The sequence below is a fragment of the Hylobates moloch genome, unplaced genomic scaffold (assembly GCF_009828535.3).
Source record: "Hylobates moloch isolate HMO894 unplaced genomic scaffold, HMol_V3 SCAFFOLD_2, whole genome shotgun sequence".
Lineage (NCBI taxonomy): Eukaryota > Metazoa > Chordata > Mammalia > Primates > Hylobatidae > Hylobates > Hylobates moloch.
In genome coordinates, this window is record NW_026652277.1 from 131,413,689 (window position 1) to 131,422,826 (window position 9,138).

General features: G+C 39.8%; 1 long non-coding RNA gene across 1 annotated transcript in view; it reads right to left on the bottom strand.

Annotated features, from left to right (window-relative positions):
* LOC131381781 (uncharacterized) overlaps positions 1 to 7,904 on the bottom strand; it is a 10,436-nt gene extending 2,532 nt beyond the window's left edge. Inside the window, exons 1-2 of the long non-coding RNA XR_009210723.1 lie at positions 7,728 to 7,904; positions 2,863 to 3,068 (exon numbers count right to left, since the gene is read on the bottom strand). This is a non-coding gene — a long non-coding RNA (uncharacterized LOC131381781). The remainder of the gene's footprint in view (positions 1 to 2,862; positions 3,069 to 7,727) is intronic.
* Positions 7,905 to 9,138: the final 1,234 nt, after the last annotated feature.

Below are 9,138 nucleotides of genomic sequence, written 5' to 3' on the forward strand. Positions count from 1 at the left end.
ATTAGGTATATCTCCTAATGCTGTCCCTCCCCCCTCCCCCCGACCCCACAACAGTCCCTGGAGGGTGATGTTCCCCTTCCTGTGTCCATGAGTTCTCATTGTTCAATTCCCACCTATGAGTGAGAAAATGCGGTGTTTGGTTTTTTGTCCTTGCGATAGTTTACTGAGAATGATGATTTCCAGTTTCATCCATGTCCCTACAAAGGACATGAACTCATCATTTTTTATGGCTGCATAGTATTCCATGGTGTATCTGTGCCACATTTTCTTAATCCAGTCTATCGTTGTTGGACATTTGGGTTGGTTCAAAGTCTTTGCTATTGTGAATAGTGCCGCAATAAACATACGTGTGCATGTGTCTTTATAGCAGCATGATTTATAGTCCTTTGGGTATATACTCAGTAATGGGATGGCTGGGTCAAATGGTATTTCTAGTTCTACATCCCTGAGGAATCACCACACTGACTTCCACAATGGTTGAACTAGTTTACAGTCCCACCAACAGTGTAAAAGTGTTCCTATTTCTCCAATTTTTGTATTTTTAATGGAGATGGGGTTTCACCATGTTGGCCAGGCTGGTCTTGAACTCCTGACCCCAGGTGTTCCGCCTTCCTCAGCCTCCCAAAGTGCTAGGATTACAGGCGTGAGCCACTGCACCTGGCCTTATCTGCATTTGTGTGTGTGCTTTAAACAAAAGAATGTATGGAAAGAACTTACATTAACACATTATATTATAAAATAATAGCAATTCTTAATATCCTGTTCCATAAATTTCATCTTTTATAAAACAAATACATATTTCTTAGTTAACTACTGTTTAAGCCCTTGATTCATCCCTTAATTAATTAATCAAGCCCTAATTAATCCTGAAGCTAGCTCCCTCCAGGGGGTTAGTCTTGGTGTTTTCCTAGGTCTGCTGAGAAGAGAAATGGACAGTGACCCTCCAATCAGATGAAATTCCAAAGAGAGTCCCCACTGGACTCACACTCAAGCTCCCGGCCTCCTTCTCTAGAGAACTGCAAGTAAATTACTTCCCAGAGCTTTGGGAGCCTCAGCGAACAACATATGGATTAGAGAAATGGGTTAGTCTATCTCCTGGCTTCTCTTCTAGGAGAGAAGACAATCTGCTATAGAAGTGTCAAATATGAAGGTTTCACATCTACTTTGCATCTTTTTGAGTTTCTTTTAACAGCAACCTGAAAAGCTCCTTCACTTATGCCCAATACTGCAAAATGTTGGGCTTGTGAATTTAGAAACACTGTCAACACTTTGCTGCAGGTAGATATTAATTGAATGTCTGTAGAAATGCACTAGATGCCAAACACTTTCTGATTGAGGAAAGGTAAGCACAATGAAATAATTAGATATGATTTGCCATTTCTTTACAAATGTTGCTACATACTCAATTCAGCAGCATGTGATTTCTCACTTTCATTATTAGCTTCCTTGTATTCATTGTGTCTAGCTCTCTGGAAGTGGTTTTTTAAGCCCTTGAAAATCAAATAATGCAGTATTAAAAATCAATTTACTAGGTTAATCATAATGCTTTTCTCATTATGGTGTGCACCTGTAATACCAGCTATTTGGGTGGCTGAGATAGGAGGAGCACTTGAGCCCAGGAGTGCCAGATCAGCTGGGGCAACATAGCAAAACCCAGTCTCTAAAAAAAACTAAACTAGAAATGAAATAAATAACGCTTTTCTCAGCACTACCAATTCAACTGAAATGTGGCTCTGTAACAATACCGAGAGAATGCAGGACTTTCAAACATCTTTAAGGAAGAAAGTGGGTACTCTGGATTTAGACATGGAGTTATCACTAGATATTTGAGGAATATATGTAAATTCCAAAGTTATTTTAAATGCTTATTTAAAAAGTTATTTAAAAAACAAAGTTGGGATCATGGGGAAGATATATGTGCTACTTACCAATATTTCTAGCTTCCCTCTTTTAGGACAAGGGAATATTATATTGTCCTACCACCTTCGAATTATTAACAGATGTAGCCATGTGACTTCTTTTGGCCACCAGAAGGAAGTGTTTCATTTCTAACATTCTCCTGACCTGCCTGGCTAGCAGGGATGCACACACAGCAGAGCCATCACATGAGTGAGGGATGCCCTTGAGAATCACTCAGGCATTTAGCAGACTTGGCATGAGCAAGAGAGAAACTCTGTCACTTTACGACACAGATTTATTTGCTTCCACAGTGTGGCCTAGCCTTTCTCACCAGTACAGAGTCCACCAAGCCCTACCATAGCAAGCTTCTTTGGGTCCCTAAGAATGTTCTCAATATTGTCCATTCACTCTTCTCACTACCCATTCTGTTCTCCTGCCTCCCTTTCATAAGGACCCTGATGTGTACATTAGGCCTACCAGGATAACATACCCCATCTCAAGGTCCTTAACTTAATTGCATCTGCAAACATCCTTCTGCCATATAAAATAACATTCTCAGCTGGTGTCTATTAATCATCTTATCTCACCTTGCTCCTCTACCATTCCACACCCCTTCTCACCCTTGGCTAACACAGTGTCTTAAACATACATCCCTGCTGAATAAATAAATGCTTAGTTCAAAATGTATACCGTATCAGAATCTCTGCTTTATCAAAAGCCCAAACAATATGGTTAATAAAGCTACACACACACAAACATACACACAAAGAAAAAGCTAATGCACCTCATAAAACAAAACTAGGTAAGAAGAAAGTTGCTCAATCCAGGCTATCAAAATTAATGGGAAAAGGAAGTAAACGATCCTCTCATACTGACACTCAGTAGTAAGTCCTTAAGAAATATTTTAAAATGCATCAAGTCTACGATTCTTTGCAGAAACACATATATTGTATATACATATACCAGTAGGTAATACATATGCGTGGAATCAAACCACCAATAGCTCAGCAGAACCTAAGCCATATGACTTCTTGCAGACAGTTGCTTATTAGCTGTCTTTCATTCCTTCCATATTAGACAATTCGAGAAAGGTAGAGACAGTCATTTCATTCTTCTCAGTTCTATTTCTGCTTTCTTAGTGCCTTCATATTCATCAATTCACAAGGGCCCTGGGGCGAGAAAACAGAACAAAAATCTCTCTTTAAACATGTGATCTCTCAAATCTGCCAAACTTGGTGACTACGTGATAATTGTTTCAACCACTTTCTTCTGCTGACCCAATACTTAATACACCATAAGATTGGAGACATTCTCTTTTATATGCTGTTCAATTTGCTTGCTCTCCAGCCGCTTACCTATAGTTTTCACCATTTTTTCAGAAGTACAATCTTGACAATTCTGGGATCTTCCAATGGTGAGTTTAAACTAACTTGAGCAACTATCTATGGGGCTTCTAATTATCCCATGAGTGAATCCAATAATTGAGTTGAAAATAAATTTCAACCACAACAATACAGTTTTAGCTCAAGTGCAGGTTCTGAAGTAGAAACTGAAAATATGAGACTAAAGTATTATTTTAAGGGGCTATTACAGGGAGAAAATGGTAAAAAAATTTTTGCCTCTGACAAGAACTACATGGGGGTTAGCAGCCACATAGTGGCCTGAGGCCTGGGAGGTGATGGCCTCCCTGGCTGTGGCTGTGAACTAGGATCAGCTGAGCCACAACAGTGAATCCCACAACATTCTCTGACACCCCAGACTAACCCCCTGCTCCTATAGACTTTCTGCCCTTGAACTTCTCAGCCGCTCTCATCTCCTTTCCAGGTTTGTCAATTCTAGGTTTTCAGCTCACTTTATTCCCTAGCTTAGTTTCTTTATTCATAAAATAATGTTAGAAGAATGAATAAGGTAAATATGTAAAACATGAGCATAATACCAGTATACTAGATCACAAAAAAAAAATAAAAAATGTTACTTGGTTCATTCATTCATGTAATCACTAAATGTATTGAGGGCTTAATACGTGTAAGTCTTTCCACTAGGTGTGGGAGATATTATGACCAAAAAGTCACAGTGCTTATCCACAATTATTCCACACTACAGAGCAGTTTTTGAGCTAGAATCTATGGAACTCTAGGGTATGGATATATATAACTTCAGAAGGTCTGTGAACTTCTGAAATTGTGAGCAGAATAATGTTATGTTTATATGTGTTTTACATTTTATTTTATAATTATCATTATATTTTGAGATAGGGTCTCACTGTGCTGGCCAGGCAGGAGTGCAGTAGCATGATTATAGCTCACCACAGCCTTGAATTCCTGGGCTCAAGAGATGCCCCCGTCTTAGTCTCCTGAGTAGCCAGGACTATAGGATTGTGCTACCACACCTGGCTAATTTTTTTTTAATCTTTTCAATAAAGGTCAGATTTTGCTATGTTGCCCAGGATTGTCTCAGGCTCCTGGGCTCAAGTGATCCTCCTGCCTTAGCCTCCCAATGTGCTGGGATCATAGGCATGAGCCCCCACACCTAGCCAAAAGTACTTTTCTAAAGAGAGAAGGTCCATTTCTTTCAACAGATCCTTAAAGGGATCTGTATTGTGGTCATTCTTGGTTTTCACCTACCCAGCATGCCTCTCCTGATAACACAACACATTCCTTCCCCTTGAAGAAGTACCATTTGCCATTCTCAATCGATATAGTTTGGGTAAGGGCCAATCCCACCACCTGCCTCCAGGATTAGCCCCCATCCAAACCATATGGATTGAGACTGGCCTAGCTGGGCTAAACAAAGCAAAAAGGACATATACTTCCCAACAAAGCTTCAAAACTTGTAGAATTTAAGCCATAAATGTTTATAGCCATCTTTGCCATCATGTGAGAAAGGCTGCCTAAAATAGAATAAGGAAGAAAGCTAAGTCAAAAGCTGAAAAAAGGCAAACTTACAGAACTTTTGTTGGAAGAGTTAATTTCAGCTAAAATTGAGGTCAATTCCAGCCTGGGACTTTTTGGTTACATAAGAAATAAAGCTCTGTCTTCCTGAAATCTGTTAGAATGGTCTTTCCCTCCTTTTCAGTGAGATTCAATCCTGCTAATTCAGTTTAAATCTCCCATACCCACCTCCCCACTCACCAACAAATAAACAAAACTCCTAGTTTATTGTCCCAGATACTAAGCTATCCAAACCATGGGTTATTTATTCAACTTACCTTTATTAATCATAGGGCTGATTACTTTATGTATCCTGAAATACAAACTCCACCCCACCACGAGGCCACAGTTTGCCATGCCCCCTCATTTTACTTTATCTCCACATCCACTTCTTCCAACCTTGCAGAACCTGAAAACAGAGATCATGTTTTCCTCTAATTGACTCTGAGCCACTTACAGAATCACGAAATCACCAAAATAGTTTCCTCCCTGTGTTTTCCCTCCATATTCAATATGTCAAAGTGATTATGCATCCTGTGTCCCCAATCAACATAGTAGCATTCAATATTTAGTACATTCTCAACACATATTTGTGGAATAAATAAAATAAGCCATGCTGGAACTTTATCTGTTGTTCTTAAGAGAAAGAGAAGCTGCCAGAATTGGAGCTTGATCCAGGGCTTCCCAGGGGACCAACCTCTAGGGAAGAAGATGTTGGTTTTATAGTTACTTGGTCCATTACAGTTCACAGAGGACAGTGCACACAAAATCAGAGAAACAGGTGGGCTTATTGCAGTAAATGTGAGGCAATAGCTAGCTTCATTTTGATAGCACAAATTTTAGACCCTACCCTAATGAAACTATAATACATGAATAAAAAATGAAAGTTAATATATGAAAGTGAAACCAATCATTACAATAAAAGGATGGGATTGAGGCTATATTTTCTAATTATGAAAAATCTCTTTTATGATATTTAATGTGATTTAAAGGATTTTCAAAACACTTAGTACAAATCTCTATTTAAATATTAATGTTTAAAAAATATTGCAGCCTAGGCAACATAGCAAGGCTCTGTCTCAAAAAAAAATATTGCAGATTTTCACTTATGTTACAACATATACTCAAGTGGGAAATTCCCTGGTGACAAAATATCTAGAAAGTATGGCAATAAACACACACGCGCACACACACACACACGCGTGCACACACACACACACACACTTGAATTAAAGGAATGAGCCCATTTAATGAAATGGACTATATTTTATCATGATATGTAAATAGCATTTCAGTTATAGAAAAAATACTACAAAAATCACTAGAGCAATTTTTTTCATTGCAAGACCTGAACATAAGGTATATATTTTTGCAACTGTGTTTTTTAGAAAAGAAGAAGTAAAAGAAGAACCACCTGCACCTAGGTGGCAATTCCCCATCACAGGGGGAGGGAGCCAGTCTTGGCCACTGGGCACAGAAGAGACTGCTTAGGAAATCCCTGTGAGCTCTAAAGGAAGTGAGAACACACAGAAATGCAAAGCTCCAACACTCCCCCACGTATCACAGACTCCTCTAAATTTCCACTGGATGTTTCAAGAGTTGGTCCTGGTGAGGTGGAAGGGGGAGACCAAAGGGAAGAGAAAAAAAAACAAAGGCCATTTGTAGGGAAGCTGAAAGGACACAGAGGTATAGAGGCAGAAATGGTGGCAGTGATGACATATGGGGCAAATGTGCCCAGACCCTCAGCCTCCCCACTGCACCCACACTGTCCACAGGACAGGCGGGGCAGGACCTTCATCTGTGTCCTCCGGTTGAGGGGTTGTCTGCATGATCTGAAAGAGAAGCGTGAAACTCCAGAAGGGGGGAAAAATGCCTCTTTTGAAGGGGACTTCCGTTGCCAGTGAGGTTTCAGATCATGTTCTGTAACAGCCTACTGGCCTGTGACAGGGCCTCCAGGAAATGAGACAACTCAGACGCAAAGTACTAAGGGAAAAATTTCAGTAGTGGCTTGAGAAAACTAACTGTTGAGTCTGACAAAGCAAAGTTCTAAGATAGTGCGAAGTATAACTAGGGCTGCTTTGAAAAGGAAACCCAGAGAACAAGGACAGGTGTCACTTAGTTTTAAAAAATAATTAGAGCTTCTCTTTATTGAAAGCCTACCATGTGTCAGGAGCCTTGCATGCCTTATCTCTTATTCTTACATCAGATGACATGAAATTGACATTATTATCCCCATTCTCATTTGTAAAGTGAGAAAACATACTCAGATAAATTAAGTAAATTGGCCAACATCATCCAGTTCCAGGGCCACGATTCAAGCCAAGGTCCATCTGATACCAATTACCATGCTTCTGCCTTGACCCTTCTGTCATTAATTCATGTGGTTCGCTGTGAAAGTCATAGACTTCTTTAAACCTAGATTTCCCCTTATGACATGGTACAAGCAAACCAAAAGTTAGATAAAATCATAGCCTATGATGAGCTAATTTAAGCCTCAATCTGTCTCTGTCACTAGCCAGTTCTGTGGAAATGGACAACTCAAGTAACTTCTCCAGGTCTCAGTGTTCCCACCTAAGAAGTGGGGTTGTAGTGGGCCTCTACAGCTCTTGACTTCTATGAGGCACACCGAGTCCTCACATGCCAACATAAAAAAGGAAATTTCAAAATTGTCTTTGTTTTTTAACAAAGTATATGAGGGGATTATTCCAGTTCTCTACGAACAATATATATATTTAAAGAGCCTATGTTTAAAAAATTAAAATGCTTTAAAACATTTTCTAAATGGCCTTACAAATGGAAAAAAAAAGTATTCCTAGCCAACCCTTTGTCAGCAGAAAGGCCACACAGAAAAAAGCAAATCACAATTCTTTACCCCTCTCAGCATAAATCATTACTCACCGTGGGAAAATGATTACTTGCCAGGAAGTAGAGCCTATGAATCATTATACTGTTGTCCTCGACCTCTGATAGAGCAAGAATTAGGGGAAAGACTGAAAAGCTGGGGTGTGAACTCTGATTTGCCAATAGTTCCACTCATGGCATCATAAGGCAATGAAAACTGAAAGCTGATCGAGCCGTAGGGCTGTCAAGTCCTGGTGCTGCTGCAGTGCATGTCTGAGCCCAGAGCAGAATGACATGGGCCCCTGACTTTCTGAGTCACTCCTTGGGTCTGAGTCTTCACAGCCCCAGAGTCATTTATCAGCAAATACAAACAATGCCATCCCTGGGCTTGTCCCGACAGTCAACCTACTTGTTAATGTCTGTGTAAGAGATACCCAGCTTGGAAATAGGAGCAAAAGTCACAAGGAAGGGGTTAAGTTGCCTAACATCAGCATTTATTTCCTAAAATAAAAACACATGAAAGATAGACACCACAAATATGTGTTCCCTTGTGGTATAAGCAAATATTGTGCTATAATTTCTCTACTGTTGCTAATAAGCTATGACACACAATTGTAAATTCTTTTTTTTTTTTTTTTTTTTTTTAGACAAGATCTTGCTCTGCCATGCAGGCTAGAGTGCAGTGGCACAATAATGGTTCACTGCAGCCTTGACCTTTCAGGCTCAAGCAATCCTCCCACCTTGGCCTCCCAAATAGGTAGGATAGGCCAGGTGTGGTGGCTTATGCCTGTAATCCCAGCACTTTGGGAGTCTGAGGTGGGAGGATTGCTTGAAGCCAGGAGTTCAAGACCAAATAGCTAGGACTACAGGCATGAGCCGCCATACCCAGCTAATTTTTGAGTCAGGATCTCGCTATGTTACTCAGGCTGGTCTCAAACTCCTGGGCTCAAGCGATCCTCACACCTCTGCCTCCCAAAGTGTTAGGATTACAGACATGGGAGCCACCTGTAGGTGGGTGGGAAGCTACCACGCCCAGCTTGCAAATACTTTTTGTATTATGTTTTTCTACAGGGCCTTTGATGTCTTTAGAAAATGTTTGTTTTAAGCAAGGATCTTTTCGTGACTAAAAGCATAGAAAAATACAACATAGTTAATATGTTACACACCAAATATACAAAATCCTAGAAACTTATAGAAGGAGATAGGAAAATTGATCTTATAACTAATCTGAATATTGTTCTCTACTTTCCTTAATGTTTTTAAAGGTAGTGAAAGTAAAACTGCATTGTTCTGATGATGTAGAAGGGAGAATGTTTAAAATTCCTCCCAGTTTTAGGAGGAGATTTTAGAACCTGTCTTTATTATACTGCATTGATTAGAGGGAAGAGGGTATTACAGCCAAAGTGTTACCTAATCATTAGGATTTCACTGTATTTGATCCCACCTTCTTACTAGTTTAAATAAAATT